Here is a 16,321-nt window from a genome sequence, read left to right as displayed (position 1 = left end):
ATTTGGGTATCTGTCACTGCTGGGGGTAATTATTTGGGTATCTGTCACTGCTAGGGGTCATTATTTGGGTATATGGCACTGCTGGGGGTCATTATTTGGGTATATGGCACTGCTGGGGGTCATTATTAAGGTTGTTTGAAAACAAAATGAAATGTAAAATCTATATAACTTGTTTATTTTTTAAGATTTTTTTTCAGAGATGTCCAAGGAAGAAGCAAGTAGGCTTTCCCTATCCGCACAGGAAGAAGAATCATCTGAAAGACAACAAGAACCCTCACCAACCGACCATGGCAGAGTTTCCCATGAAGAAGCGGAATCGGGAGAAGAAAACAGCAGCAGGGCAACCAACTTCACAGATGGAGAAACGGACACCCTAATTAATCAGGTTGTTCATCACTCCTTTCAACTTTTTGGATCGCCGGCAAGAAATGTTCATCACAGATTCAAGGGCACAACGTGGCAGGAAATCGCGGATGCAGTTTCTTCGGAAGGTGGCTTCCAGCGAAGCACCGAAAGTTGCAAGAAGAGGTTACGCGACTGCAGAAGATCCATCAATGGCAAGATCCAAAAAGGACAAAAATGACACAAGGATTGGGAAAAGAAGATGTAGAACTACTTCGTGATTGTGCAGGAAGAAATGCCAGGAACTAGTGCACAAGGTATGTTTTAAAATATATATATATACAGTATACTGTAATTAGATTTTTTTTCTACAATTAATTAATCTTTTTCAATAACATCAATACATTTTTATTTCAAAAGGAGCAACAAAAGATTCAACACCATCTAAACATCGCACGCCACAAGCGGAAACAACGCCAAAGAAGAAATCAAAATCTCAGAGAGGTGAGGGACATACTGTATCTTATAGGGTTTTTTTTTTTTTTGTAACATGAAACCAAAATATTAACTGCCGTATGTTCTTTAAATCAATATTACAGATTCCACTGTCAAGGCAAAGAGAAGAGTTTCTTTTGGATATACCACAACTGGAGGAGGTGCTGGGGAGACAGGTAAGCCATTTTTATGGGCAGCAAATTAACACTGTGGGTACATGTATATCTGCCAATGGGGGCATACCTGTAGCTGGGACTGGTTGTGTATCTTTAGCTGGTGTCATTTCTAGCACTGTGTGCATTTTTTTTTAATTATGTATTTTATATATTTAAAATTTTAGAGACAGAGAGACAGCAGACAATCGCGCCGATTGAGTCAACACTGCAAGAAGCACCACTTCAAGAAGAATCATCCCAGAGGCACCCACACCCGGTGCCCGAAGAGACCTCATCCCAACAGCCACTGCCAGAAGAAACTTCACCCCAGAGGCACCCACACCCAGTGCACGAAGAGACCTCTTCCCAACAGCCACTGCCAGAAGAAACTTCACCCCAGAGGCACCCACACCCGGTGCACGAAGAAACCTCATCCCAACAGCCACTGCCAGAAGAAACTTAATCCCAGAGGCACCCACAGCCACTGCTAGAAGAAACATCATCACAGAGGAACCCTCCATTTGAAGACCAGAATATTGTTCAAAGCACAGAGCAAATTCCGGACATGGAAACATCAGGCAGTGTATCAGAAGTCCTTGAATCTCCAACACAGCAAGCTATGCGAGAAGGTAGCTATTTAATTTTTTCAATTAATTTAGGAGTGTTCAACTGCAATTTGTTGTTAAAAACTAAAATATTTACTTGTATTACAGATTCATCACTCAATCTAATACTGGAAGCTTTAAAGACCATGGAGCAACGTAGAGCTGAAGAAAGCCAAAGGATTAATAGTCGTTTTGACAACATGGAGCAGCACATCGACCAGATCAAGACAGCGGTTGTTCAACAAAATGACGCAATGATATCGCTGGGCCGATACTACGATCAACTTGTCTCAGCACATACGTCGGTGGTTGGACATTGCAAGAGCATGCAGCAGAAGATTGAAGAGATCAGCACCAAACAAAATGAACAGAGGGATGGACAATCGAATCAGGACCAACTCTGTCGACAACAGAATGATTCTCTGGAACATATTTCATTGCAATGCCAACAGATTGGAACAGGCCTACAAAACATGCTACTGTGGCAACAACAGTGCAACGCAAACACAAGCATGATTGCAACAAACCTGCAGCTGATGACAGACGAAGGAAGAAGATTGCACTGCACACAACCACAGCAAGCAGAACAAAGTTCAGAAGTCATAACACCATCAAACAGAACATTAATTGATGAAGAAAGGTATGCTCAAGAAGGAGATCTGGCTTTCCAAAGAGCATTGTCAGTTTTGAGACTGCAGCGCCAAAGGTCAGAAGAATTGGAGCAGTCCATAATACAGCAGGAGATGTGGAACAGAGCACAGCAGGAGATGTTAGCACAAGCACAGGCTGAGATGTGGAACAGAGCCCAGGAGGAGCATGCCAGAGCCCAGGAGGAGCATGCCAGAGCCCAGTAGGAGCCGTCCAGAGCCCAGGAGGAGCCGTCCACACAAGCAAAGTAGACGGCCACAACAGCAAAGTAGCCTGCTAATAAGGACAGAGGCTGGTATAGAGCTTGGCAGAGGACATGCTAAGGGTAAATAGTCTAAATCTTTTGTCTTTCTTCCCCCCCTTCCCAAGTTAGGTTTGTTTCTTTTGTGGTGTGCTAAGTTAGGGAAAGCAGAACAGCAAAGGGTACAGGGGCAGTTAGGGACAAACAAAGCATGCTTTTCTAAAAACTGACTTGTCTTTAGTTCCCTTATTAGCATAGCGACACCTGGCAAGACAGAATCAGCGAAGGGTCCAGTCTGCTAATCAAGGACAGAGGCTGGCATAGAGCTCGGCAGAGGACTTGCTAAAGGTAAATAGTCTAAATCTTTTGTCTTTCTTCCCCCCCCCCCCCAAGTTAGGTTTGTTTCTTTTGTGGTGTGCTAAATTAGGGAAAGCAGAACAGCAAAGGGTCCAGGGGCAGTTAGGGACAAACAAAGCATGCTTTTCTAAAAACTGACTTGTCTTTTGTTCCCTTTTTAGCATAGCGACACCTGGCAAGACAGAATCAGCGAAGGGTCCAGTCTGCTAATCAAGGACAGAGGCTGGCATAGAGCTCGGCAGAGGACTTGCTAAGGGTAAATAGTCTAAATCTTTTGTCTTTCTCCCGCCCCCCTAGTTAGGTTTGTTTCTTTTGTGGTGTGCTAAGTTAGGGAAAGCAGAACAGCAAAGGGTCCAGGGGCAGTTAGGGACAAACAAAGCATGCTTTTCTAAAAACTGACTTGTCTTTTGTTCCCTTTTTAGCATAGCGACACCTGGCAAGAAAGAATCAGCGAAGGATCCAGTCTGCTAATCAAGGACAGAGGCTGGCATAGAGCTCGGCAGAGGACTTGCTAAGGGTAAATAGTCTAAATCTTTTGTCTTTCTCCCCCCCCCAAGTTAAGTTTGTTTCTTTTGTGGTGTGCTAAGTTAGGGAAAGCAGAACAGCAAAGGGTCCAGGGGCAGTGAGGGACAAACAAAGCATGCTTTTCTAAAAACTGACTTGTCTTTTGTTCCCTTTTTAGCATAGCGACACCTGGCAAGACAGAATCAGCGAAGGGTCCAGTCTGCTAATCAAGGACAGAGGCTGGCATAGAGCTCGGCAGAGGACTTGCTAAGGGTAAATAGTCTAAATCTTTTTTCTTTCTCCCCCCCCCCCCAAGTTAGGTTTGTTTCTTTTGTGGTGTGCTAAGTTAGGGAAAGCAGAACAGCAAAGGGTCCAGGGGCAGTTAGGGACAAACAAAGCATGCTTTTCTAAAAACTGACTTGTCTTTTGTTCCCTTTTTAGCATAGCGACACCTGGCAAGACAGAATCAGCGAAGGGTCCAGTCTGCTAATCAAGGACAGAGGCTGGCATAGAGCTCGACAGAGGACTTGCTAAGGGTAAATAGTCTAAATCTTTTGTCTTTCTCCCCCCCCCAAGTTAGGTTTGTTTCTTTTGTGGTGTGCTAAGTTAGGGAGAGCAGAACAGCTAAGGGTCCAGGGGCAGTTAGGGACAAACAAAGCATGCTTTTCTAAAAACTGACTTGTCTTTTGTTCCCTTTTTAGCATAGCGACACCTGGCAACACCGAATCAGGGAAGGGTCCAGTCTGCTAATCAAGGACAGAGGCTGGCATAGAGCTCGGCAGAGGACTTGCTAAGGGTAAATTGTCTAAATCTTTTGTCTTTCTCCCGCCCACCCCTTAAGTTAGGTTTGTTTCTTTTGTGGTGTGCTAAGTTAGGGAAAGCAGAACAGCAAAGGGTCCAGGGGCAGTTAGGGACAAACAAAGCATGCTTTTCTAAAAACTGACTTGTCTTTTGTTCCCTTTTTAGCATAGCGACACCTGGCAAGACAGAATCAGCGAAGGGTCCAGTCTGCTAATCAAGGACAGAGGCTGGCATAGAGCTCGGCAGAGGACTTGCTAAGGGTAAATAGTCTAAATCTTTTGTCTCCCCCCCCACTCATCAAGGGTTGTTTTCTTGTCAGTCAGCATGCCATAACTGGAAATAATAAATATAATGATTAAAATGACATCAGTTACCATACAGTACAATGATATACATTCCAGTAAAAAAAAAAAAAAACTATGTTGCTTAGGGCAACATCTCCATATGTAATAACCTGCACGTTAGTAAATGTACCTCAGAGATAACAGGTATTGGAAATAACTACAAACTGATATACACCTAGAGATAAATACAGTAATACTTACTTATTCATCATGTTCCCCATTATGAAATTAAACAATAGTTTAATATTGAGATTCAGACACAAAAAAAGGTTGACACTCAGGTAGTCACAGGAAGAATACACAGTAAATGTTAATGTGGATGTATGAAAATTCAGTCACACTTCTAACTCATTCTTCTATGCATAATGGGGCCTAATTCATACCTGATCGCTGATGTGCAAAATCGCACAGCGACCGGTTATTGAATGTCTGTGCATGCATTTGCTACGCAAAACAGCAAAAGAATGGTGCAAAAACTTTGATTGCTAGGCATACACAATGACATACAGTATGCTGTATTCAAAGAGGTGTATTCATGAACAAACCACATATGCAGTAACCTTTGTTTGGAACATATTGTAGCCTATGGGCTACAGACTGAAGCTGTAGTTCAGGTAGGATTCCCCAGAAACCTTTATAATAAATATATATATATATATATATATATATATATATACAGTATATATATATATATATATATATATATATATATATATATATATACTGTATCTGTATCTATATCCATTACTACTGTAGTGTGTGTTTAGACTCTGTGGTTAAAGTGAGCAGCAGTTGATGTGTATTCAGACTAAAGTGGATTACTGTAAGTCTTTTTTTGTAGCGAAAGGAGACGTCTTCATTGTTTAGAAATACAGTGTCTGCATAGATGGCCTGTGACTGGGGGGGAGGGTTGCCATGCAATCTGTTATGAATGACATTTCTTGGCAAACAGAAAACCCTCCTGTTTTTAAAATTATATATACTGTGTATATATATATATATATATATACACACACTGTATCTATATCCATTACTACTGTAGTGTGTGTTTAGATTCTGTGGTTAAAGTGAGCAGCAGTTGATGTGTATTCAGACTAAAGTGGATTACTGTAAGTCTTTTTTTGTAGTGAAAGGAGACGTCTTCATTGTTTAGAAATACAGTGTCTGCATAGATGGCCTGTGACTGGGGGTGGAGGGTTGCCATGCAATCTGTTATGAATGACATTTCTTAGCAAACAGAAAACCCTCCTGTTTCTAAAATTATATATACTAGTATATATATATATATATATATATATATATATATATATATATATATATATATAGGCTCTCTGTAATATTTCAGCAATGTGACTGACCACAGGCCATTGGGGGTGGTGAGTGCAGGTGTGTACCCCATTTCTGGGTATGGTGAGTGCAGTGTTTCCCCGTATATGTAGATAGATAGATAGATAGATAGATAGATAGATAGATAGATAGATAGATAGATAGATAGATAGACAATACATATAATATTTTACTAAATAAAAATATGTGAAATGCAGGCATGCAACAATAGAACTAAGCTGGCCATACACTAGTGCAGGCCTGGCCAACCTGTGGCTCTAAAGATATAGTGAAACTGCACATCCCAGCATGCCCTGCCACAGTTCTAGCATTTATTAAGAGCAAAAGTTTGGCAGGGCATGATGGGACGTGTAGTTTCACTACATCTGGAGAACCACAGGTTGGCCAACCTGCACTAGTGCAATTTATATATATATTATAATTGTCAATAATAAAGCTATGTGCCCTATAATTCCAGAATATATATATATATATATATATACTGTATGTACAGATAGCTGCACATGTATCCTCCTTTTAAACCTTAAGTGCCTCACATTAACTAGTTGCGCTGTACTGACTTTTAAGGTTAGGAGTCCCAAAGAGAAAGGGGATACTCATATTAATGTGTCAATGCGATCTGCATAGTGTACACGATTATGGGGAGCCAATGTAGTCCTATCCTTTTATAAGGAAGCTTACCATCCTTGTTTGATATTTGTAAAAAGCTGAAATTAGTTCTTCCAATTGGATGACGTCTCAGATTGTCAAAGGAGGATACATGCATATCTGTACAAATATCTTAAAAAAAATAAGTATTCTGAAAATGCTAAAGTCCCTACATTGTTAGGGTACCTTCATGTTGATTTGTCCATGAATCCTGCAAAATGGGTGTCCAAAGTGCTTTGGGGTCCCCAGCTGGAACAAGCCAATTATTTGAACCTTGCATAACTTTGGGGACCAACAACTGCAGTATAACCTGAGGGCCCAGGGGCCACAAAATGTGTATGAATTATCACCCACATGACCTCTAGTGGCTCCTTCAAATATGGGGATCTTAGCTCTTAAGTACTGAACAGTGAACCCCTGCACACTTATTGCAACTATAAGCTTGTTGCCTTGATGTTCATTCAAACAGGGGTTTGTATAACTAGTTGCCCTGGACTGACCTTTAAGGCTAGGAGTCCCAAGGAGTAAGGGGTCACTCATATTAATGTGTCAATGCTATCTGCATAGTGTACACAATTATGGGGAGCCATTGTAGTCCTATCATTTCTAAGGAAGCTTACCATCCCTATTTGATATTTGTGAAAAGCTGAAACCAGCTCACCCAATTGGATGATGATTTAGCTTTGCACATGCATCCTCCTTTTAAACTCTGAGTGCCTCATATTGGCGACCCTATAGTGATACAGGAACAGACTCAAAGTGGGGGGTAGCATCTTTGTTACAAGGGGTACAAACTGTGATAGAAACCATTAGAGACATTATACACATTACTGAGACTGAGGACATGTAGTCTTATTTTAATGTAAAAAAAAAATCCTATGCTAATCTTACAGCTTCAAAAGAGTTACATGCTATGTTTTAAGAAATTTGGGTTATGATGAGTTGAAGTATGAAGGCACATGTTTAAGCATTAATATGCCAGTATTTAAAAATAAATCGCCAATTACAGTACTTTTTTAATTTATTTTTTCAGCACGTCCATGATAGAAGAAATTAAGACTTTGTAAAGAAAATAACTTTGCAGAACAGAAGCATGCTACAGTCCATACCGAAGAAGACATCAACAATAAATGCATCGTTCCAGGCATCTGGAAAAGACATACAAAATAGGTCCATACAGTACCTACACAAGGACTGCAAAAACTGCAAACATTGCAGAAATGACTCTACCCACTACAAGCCATTCTGGATGCAGCGGCGAGGCTAATATTTCTCACTAGATGCCCATAGTATGCAGATGCACTCTGCTAGTTCTTCCATTGGTTACCTGTATTCTCCTGGTTTGAATATAAAGTACTTTATCTTGCGTCCTGGAGGATACTGGGGTCCACATTAGTACCATGGGTTATAGACGGGTACACTAGGAGCCACTTGCACTTGGAAAGTTTAATAGTGTGGGATGGCTCCTCCCTCTGTCGCTCCTACCAGACTCTGTTTAGAAAATGTGCCTGGAGGAGATGTTCACAAGTGGGAGAGCTCCTGAGGAGTTTTTATGCTTTTTATTATTTTGAGTTTATTATTTTACAGGAGGCTGGGTGGCACCAGTCTTCCTGCTTTGTGGGACTTAGGGGGGGAGAAGGGGCAAACTTAAGAAAGAGTTAATGGTCCCGTTACTCATCTGACAGGACACCGAGCTCCTGAGGGAGTCATTCGCTAGCCCAACCACAGCGAGCTGACACTCCCGCAGCACACCGCCAACCCTAACAGAGACAGAAGATGTAAAGAGTGGTGAGTACAGTGCTGGCTTCACGGTTAGCGGGTCGACGGCGGTACAAGGGCATCAACTCTAGACTACCTCAGCCAATGGACTGCGGAGGCAGACTGCAGGAGAAGCGTGGGGAGCAAGCCCTTCACAGGTGAGTACGTTTGGTATTAATTTGGATTATTATTATTATCCTTTATTTATATGGCGCCACAAGGGTTCCGCAGCGCCCAATTACAGAGTACATAAACAAATAATCAAACAGGAAAACAGCAACTTACAGTTGATGACAGTATAGGACAAGTACAGGGTAAATAAACATAGTTACATCAGCAGATGACACTGGAATAAGTATCAGGTGGCAGAAGACTGCTGGATGTGGTACAGTTGAAGATTATTAAAGTAAGAAAATGGTAAGCACATGAGGGAAGAGGGCCCTGCTCGTGAGAGCTTACATTATAAAGGGGAGGGGTAGACATACAGGGGTGAGACAGATGGGGTACATAGAGAACATGGAACAGAGGTTTAGGATGAGATTTGAATACATGGATATCAAAGGCAATGGCGGGTAAGTAGACATACTGTATCTTCCTTCCGCAGCTACACCGGATACTAAGTAATATACTGCCCCTACACTGCAGTCGTTTTGGACGGCAAAATTTATAAAGAAATACAGGGGTTTCTACACTACATTCAGAGGGGGTCCAGGAAAAAACAGCATAACTGCAGTGACAAGTTCTCAGGAACCAAACTCCAGTTCTGCTTCCTCAAAGCCTTCAGACTGACCGTGGACCAAACTGGCTCAGGAACAGGCAGGTGGGAGCACGGTTAAAAGGTTTCAGTCACATCTGGGCGACATCTTGCCTACATCCCTGGGTAAAAGATATTATTGCACAGGGGTACAGACTATAGTTTCATGAACTCCTACCTCACAGATTTTTCAAATCAAGCTTAACACATTCTCCAAAAACAAGTACAGTATGATTCTACAGGAATCAGTTCTGGTACTGAGCCAGGTCATTGACACAGTTCCAAATCAGCTACAAAACAAGGGTTGTTAGTACAAACTGTTTGTGGTACCGAAACCGGATGGTTTGGTAAGGACGATTTTACACCTCAAGTCACTGAATACGTACTGAAGCGGAACGGACTTTTAGGCTCTATATAAGAAACTGTTAATGCATACATAATAAAATAATAAATATAGTTATAAATTACTATGCATTATTTGATTTTATGTTAATGTAATAAATGGAATTTATATAATAAAGTTTTCATTTAGATTTAATATGAATTGAATAAAGATTATTTAATGTGATAAACTATATTTGCAAAATTTACTTTTGTAGATGATAAATGTCAGTATAATTTGCTGTAACGTGATACAGTATATAAAAAGTGATTGCTATTGTTGTACTTTAAATAATTTTTTTTGTAAAATAATAACATTTGTGTATATAATCTTCTCATATAATAAACGTGGTAGGAGTAAGATCCATATTTTCATAACACATTTAAGGTGGCTGGGGGGGGAAGCGTAGCAGGGGTGGGTCAGCCCAGCATTATCTAATCTAAACACTGTCTGCAGCTGCAATAAACCTTTGTATTTTGGAAAGCGCAACATGGGTGGGGGCACGTAGGGGGTTCCAGTGCTACCAGAGCGGGGAGCAGTGCAAGGGCATTGTGTTACTTCTAGTGCCACGGTGAAAAATAGAATACCGGCGGCAGACCGCTCTTAACTGGGGTGTATAGATACGCGTCTACATTTAGACAGGCGGTGGGGTGACTAGGGGGGATGGTGGCGGCGTCTAGGCTCAGATGGCTCTCGGGGGGGGGCAGTGTTGCAGGTGTGAAGGAGGGCGCCCGAGGGTGCTGACAGACATGGGTGGGGGCAGACACGAAGGGGGTTCCAGTGCTACCAGAGCGGGGAGCAGTGCAAGGGCATTGTGTTACTTCTAGTGCCACGGTGAAAAATAGAATACCGGCGGCAGACCGCTCTTAACTGGGGTGTATAGCAACGAGTCTACATTTAGACAGGCGGCGGGGTGACTAGGGGGGGATGGTGGCGGCGTCTAGGTTTAGATGGGTCTCTGGGGGGCAGTGTTGCAGGTGTGAAGGAGGGCGCCCGAGGGTGCTGACAGACATGGGTGGGGGCAGACACAAAGGGGGTTCCATTGCTACCAGAGCGGGGAGCAGTGCAAGGGCATTGTGTTACTTCTAGTGCCACGGTGAAAAATAGAATACCGGTGGCAGACCGCTCTTAATTGGGGTGTATAGCTACGCGTCTACATTTAGACAGGCGGCGGGGTGACTAGGGGGGATGGTGGCGGCGTCTAGGTTTAGATGGGTCTCGGGGGGGCAGTGTTGCAGGTGTGAAGGAGGGCGCCCGACGGTGCTGACAGACATGGGTGGGGGCAGACACGAAGGGGGTTCCAGTGCTACCAGAGCGGGGAGCAGTGCAAGGGCATTGTGTTACTTCTAGTGCCACAGTGAAAAATAGAATACCGGCGGCAGACCGCTCTTAACTGGGGTGTATAGCAACGAGTCTACATTTAGACAGGCGGCGGGGTGACTAGGGGGGGATGGTGGCGGCGTCTAGGTTTAGATGGGTCTCTGGGGGGCAGTGTTGCAGGTGTGAAGGAGGGCGCCCGACGGTGCTGACAGACATGGGTGGGGGCAGACACGAAGGGGGTTCCAGTGCTACCAGAGCGGGGAGCAGTGCAAGGGCATTGTGTTACTTCTAGTGCCACGGTGAAAAATACAGTATAATACCGGCGGCAGACCGCTCTTAACTGGGGTGTATAGCTACGCGTCTACATTTAGACAGGCGGCGGGGTGACTAGGGGGGAAGGTGGCGGCGTCTAGGTTTAGATGGGTCTCTGGGGGGCAGTGTTGCAGGTGTGAAGGAGGGCGCCCGACGGTGCTGACAGACATGGGTGGGGGCAGACACGAAGGGGGTTCCAGTGCTACCAGAGCGGGGAGCAGTGCAAGGGCATTGTGTTACTTCTAGTGCCACGGTGAAAAATACAGTATAATACCGGCGGCAGACCGCTCTTAACTGGGGTGTATAGCTACGCGTCTACATTTAGACAGGCGGCGGGGTGACTAGGGGGGAAGGTGGCGGCGTCTAGGTTTAGATGGGTCTCGGGGGGGCAGTGTTGCAGGTGTGAAGGAGGGCGCCCGAGGGTGCTGACAGACATGGGTGGGGGCAGACACGAAGGGGGTTCCAGTGCTACCAGAGCGGGGAGCAGTGCAAGGGCATTGTGTTACTTCTAGTGCCACGGTGAAAAATAGAATACCGGCAGCAGACCGCTCTTAACTGGGGTGTATAGCTATGCGTCTACATTTAGACAGGCGGCGGGGTGACTAAGGGGGGATGGTGGCAGCGTCTAGGTTTAGATGGGTCTCGGGGGGGCAGTGTTGCAGGTGTGAAGGAGGGCGCCCGAGAATATCTAAATACACAAAAAAAAAATTATGGTCAACGCATCGGCCACAACTTTAACATTGTCCCTAGCAGTGATCAAGCACTAATGGGTATCGAACCCACGAGTGCAAGCATTGCAGGTGGATGCTGTTCTCGATAGGCCACAGCCGACCACGATACAGGCAGGCCCTCCGGGTATATATGTGATGTGTTGTATCTGAGGGCTTTAAAAAAAAAAATTAAACGGATTGAATACGGATACCATCATGAGGTACAGTAGGGACCCAGTGCACTTTGCATTCAATATTTCTGCCGAAGCTAGTCCGAAATATGAATGCTGTTATGCTAATACTATAATGACAATATCCATATCTAGCGTGATCGGGTGGCAGTGTGGCTGTAGACCATCTGGGAGTCATATTAATGCTATCCGGAATTTTGTACACAACGTAACGAAAAAATTAATTGACTGAAAGGGCGGCAGCGTGGCACTGTAATTTGTGGAAAGGGATTTTTTTTATAAAGGGAAGAACGTGATTGGCCAGCCTTTCACAGATCACTGCTTACTGCCACAGCATTGTATTCAGCACTGTAGTCTCAACGTGGAGCATTCGCCACCCAGCGGTTAAACTGTGTATTACATGGCGCGGGACATAACGCAGGCCATAACGTTATTTCCAACTCGCGACACAGGACCCTAAATAGTGCGCTATGAGCAACGCTGTATGAGGATACATCTGTAGTGTTACAATCTAAAACAGAATCAAACACTTCGGTAATTAAAATTTAAGCAATAAGTAGAATAACTCTGTCTATGCAAATACATGAGCTTTAAATTACACACAATTCAAATCAAGCAGGCTGTTGTAGTACTTGTAGTGCAACAGGTTAAGCTAAGCAGTCTATGCAATGAATGAGCTTTTAAATTCAGCAACAGTTCAACACATGCAGACCGTTGTAGTACTTGTAGTACACTAGGTCAGGCTATGTAGTCTATGCATTAACTGAAGCCATAAGAAAAAAAATACAACAACACAGCGGCACTGCTGTAGCACAAACTTAACACACTGTATACAATTTGTAACAATTTAGGGGGTAATTCAGATCTGATCGCTGCTGTGCGTTTTCACACAGCGGGTGGTCAGATCCGAACTGCACAAGCGTATGCACAGCAGTGCGCAGGCGCACCGTCAGAATCTGGGTATTAGGCCTGGGATGTTTTAAGAGAGGAGGGGACCCCTCGTGCAGCCTCCGTTGCAGGCCTCCTCCTATCCGGCAGGTAGTAAATGCTGGCATTATGCTAGAATCTACTGTGCATGTCTCCGGGAATATGGCGCCTGTGCCTTGTTCCTGGGGACATCTCCAGTGCGCATGCGCAAATCACTTGGAAATGGCCACGGCAGCCCTTTTCCAAGTGATTTGGGCCCACACTGCAGGGCCGCTGCTGCAGGACTCCAGAGGGGTAAGTATGGGTGCAGTCTGTGCTCCCCCAGACACACTGCACCCATTATAGAAACGCCTATGTATTAGGCACGTACAGTATATAGCGTTGTGATATAACAAAGCGGGGCACATCCTCCGACAATGAACGTATATCCTGCTGGAATGGAGCTCAATGTAGCCAGAGGTAATGATCTCCTTAGGAGCCCACCAGGGCCAGTAGTGTAACCAGGTACAGCCGATGTTGAAGCTCTGTGGGGAAACTGGCAATAGTGCTGTACATTAGAATCACTCTGTTCAGATGTGTCAATACCGGGGATAGATGTGGAGACATTTGTTATTACTACTGGATACTAGTAGTTCTTCTTGAGAAAGCTGCCAGGAGCAGAGAAATGCATTGAAGCCTCATGCTGTTTGTATCTACTACTATCCAGTAATAATACTGTCTCCATAATCTAACTTCTGCATTGTATGGGTAGTCAGGATGCAATCGGTGTACCAAACTACATAGATTTAAAAAATTAGAGGCCAAAATAAAGTAACTCTTTTATTGCAGCATACCTTCTTCTAACATGTTTTAATTAGCAAAACAACAAGTACAGTATAATCATAGCTAACAAATAATAATGTAAATAATAGTTTTTGCACTTTAGAAAAATAAAACAGTTTTTTTTATCTTTGCCTTTTAGTAAGCTGAGTAGGTGGGGGAAAAGCAGGGCTTGGATGTATTGCTCAACCTCTGGTGAGGGTCCCATGCCTAGTAGGAGTAGCAGCTGGTCAGGGATTCTGACATCAACTTCTGCTGGAGGTGCTGAAACTGAGTATTGCCAGTTGTTTGCACCTTTAAAACAGCACCTTTAAAATACCTTTAAAACTGTTTCCTCTATCGACATTTGCAGACCACTGCTGCACCGATTGCTGCAAGTGTGTTGTTGCACCTGCATGTCTGCTTGTTATTTTGCCTCATTTTATTGTCCGTTAGGGACACATCACTATCTTGAAAGTAAGAAATTGTCACAAGGGCTGCTGCAGAAGCAGCAGCAGGAGTAGGTGGTGTGACCCAGTGGTGGATTTTACCTCTGGCCTGCAGGACTACAGCCTCCCCACTAAAATCTGCCACTGCAGGGAGTGAGCCAGTTGCAGTCTGTGACTGCACTGGCTACACAGTGACTGGCAGTGATGACTTCTGTTAGAAGTCCTACCTGACAGTCAACTCCACTACATGCAATCCCATTGGGAGGTCTTTCCTCCCTCCTGGACCACCACACTGGGCTGCGTTCCCCTGGGAGTGATCAGCACATGCACAGTCAAGTGACTGATTGACTGCGCATGCACAAAGCCTGGCTTCTATGGACTGCAGCCGATATAGTCCATAGAATTGTGGGTTTGTGCATGCACAGTCAAGCCGCCCCTTGATTGTGCATGTACAAGTCCCTGGACCCGACCAGCGGCAGCAGCGGCTTTCCTCCTCTCCCGGGACCTGGCCCACAGCAGTGCTCCTCCACCTCAAAGGTAAAAGCTGCCGCTGGAGGTCTCTCTTGTAAATCTAGACTCAGTGGTGCTACGGTTTCTGCAATTGGTGTGGTTTCTGCAAATTAAGTCAATATGAAGAATTAATGTTATTTTACTAAAGATCCTATCTGACTATAGATTCACCATCTGAGTGTAGTGTTGGGGATGTGGAGTGTAACTCTTTGATCTAGAGGAGTTCATTCCGAGTTGATCGCTAGCTGCCGTTGTTCGCGGTGTAGCGATCAGTGAAAAAAATGGCTAATCTGCACATGCGTATGCACCACAATGTGACGCGCGTCATATGGGTATGAAGTCCATTGTGGTTTTGCACTGGTTCTCGCGACGATTCCAATCACACAGCCGAATGCAAGGAGATTGACAGAAAGAGGGCGTTTATGGGAGTCAACTGACCATTTTCTGGGAGTGTTTGGAAAAATGCAGGCATGACCGGGCGGGTATCTGATGTCATTACCGTGTAACTCGTCGCAGCAATCATTGCACAGGATAAGTAACTACAGGGCTGGTCTTGTTTTGCACAAAATGTGTTTGCAGGCGTTCTGCTGCACAGGCGTTTGCACTCCTTCAAAGCGAAAATACACTCCCCCGTGGGCGGCGACTATGCATTTGCACGGCTGCTAAAAACTGATAGCAAGCGATCAACCTGGAATGACCCCCTAAGCACATATTTAGAGTAACACAAACATGAACAACCACCCTTTCCAGTGATACTCCCCCCAAAAAAGAAAAAACAACTGAGTGTTTTGGAACAATATGCTGGGGTATTTAAGTCTAAAAAAAAAACATACACCATCACCCAGTTTAAACAAGATACATGAGTTGAAAAACAAACAAAAATTTTCGATTGTTGCATATAATCATATTTATGTGATTATATTTACATTGCAGATACCAATTGGTTGTGCATAAGAAGATATTGTTTCTTCACTATGCAATTCCAGATGTGTTGGGTTGCTAGGACCAACAGAAGGATACCAGGGATGGACAAACAATGTTACACCAGTTGATAGGGGTGGTCTTCAGTATGCCGACTGTTGGGATCCCGACGCACGGTATACCGGCGCCGGAATCCCGACAGCCGGCATACCGACACTTTTTCTCCCTCGTGGGGGTCCATGACCGCCCTGGAGCGAGAATAAAATAGAGTGGCGCGTGTAGCGCGCCACCGTGCCAGCAGTGTGGCGAGTGCAGCGAGCCTGCAAGGGGCTCATTTGCGCTCGCCACGCTGTCGGTATGCCGGTGGTTGGGCTCCCGGTGCCGGTATGTTGGTTGCCGGGAGCCCGGCCGCCGGCATGCCATACTACACCCGTTGATAGACCTTCAAGAAAAGGAAAATAAGTTGTGATCAAGGCTAAACTCTGTATTGTGGCCACAAGGAGACATTTTTCAACTTACTTTAACTGCCACATCCTAATCCTATGTGGCTTGTTCACAAGATACTTTAACTACATCAATGTTTCTGTTATAAAAAGTACAGATGTGTCCTCATACATCTAGCCTCAATACTGACACAATGAGATGCCTGGCATGAGTGAGCCAGCAGTTCTTCTGCAACTCTGCTAACATCTGGCTTCTTTTTTTGCTGAAAATGTATCTTATTTACATCAATATGTGAATAATGATATGTGGCATGCTTATCTTCTGTGTGTGACTGCGTCTGTATCTGCATACAAAATGC

Source organism: Pseudophryne corroboree, chromosome 1 (genome assembly GCF_028390025.1).
Source record: "Pseudophryne corroboree isolate aPseCor3 chromosome 1, aPseCor3.hap2, whole genome shotgun sequence".
Classification (NCBI taxonomy): Eukaryota; Metazoa; Chordata; class Amphibia; order Anura; family Myobatrachidae; genus Pseudophryne; species Pseudophryne corroboree.
Note: the sequence above shows the minus strand (reverse complement) of the source record.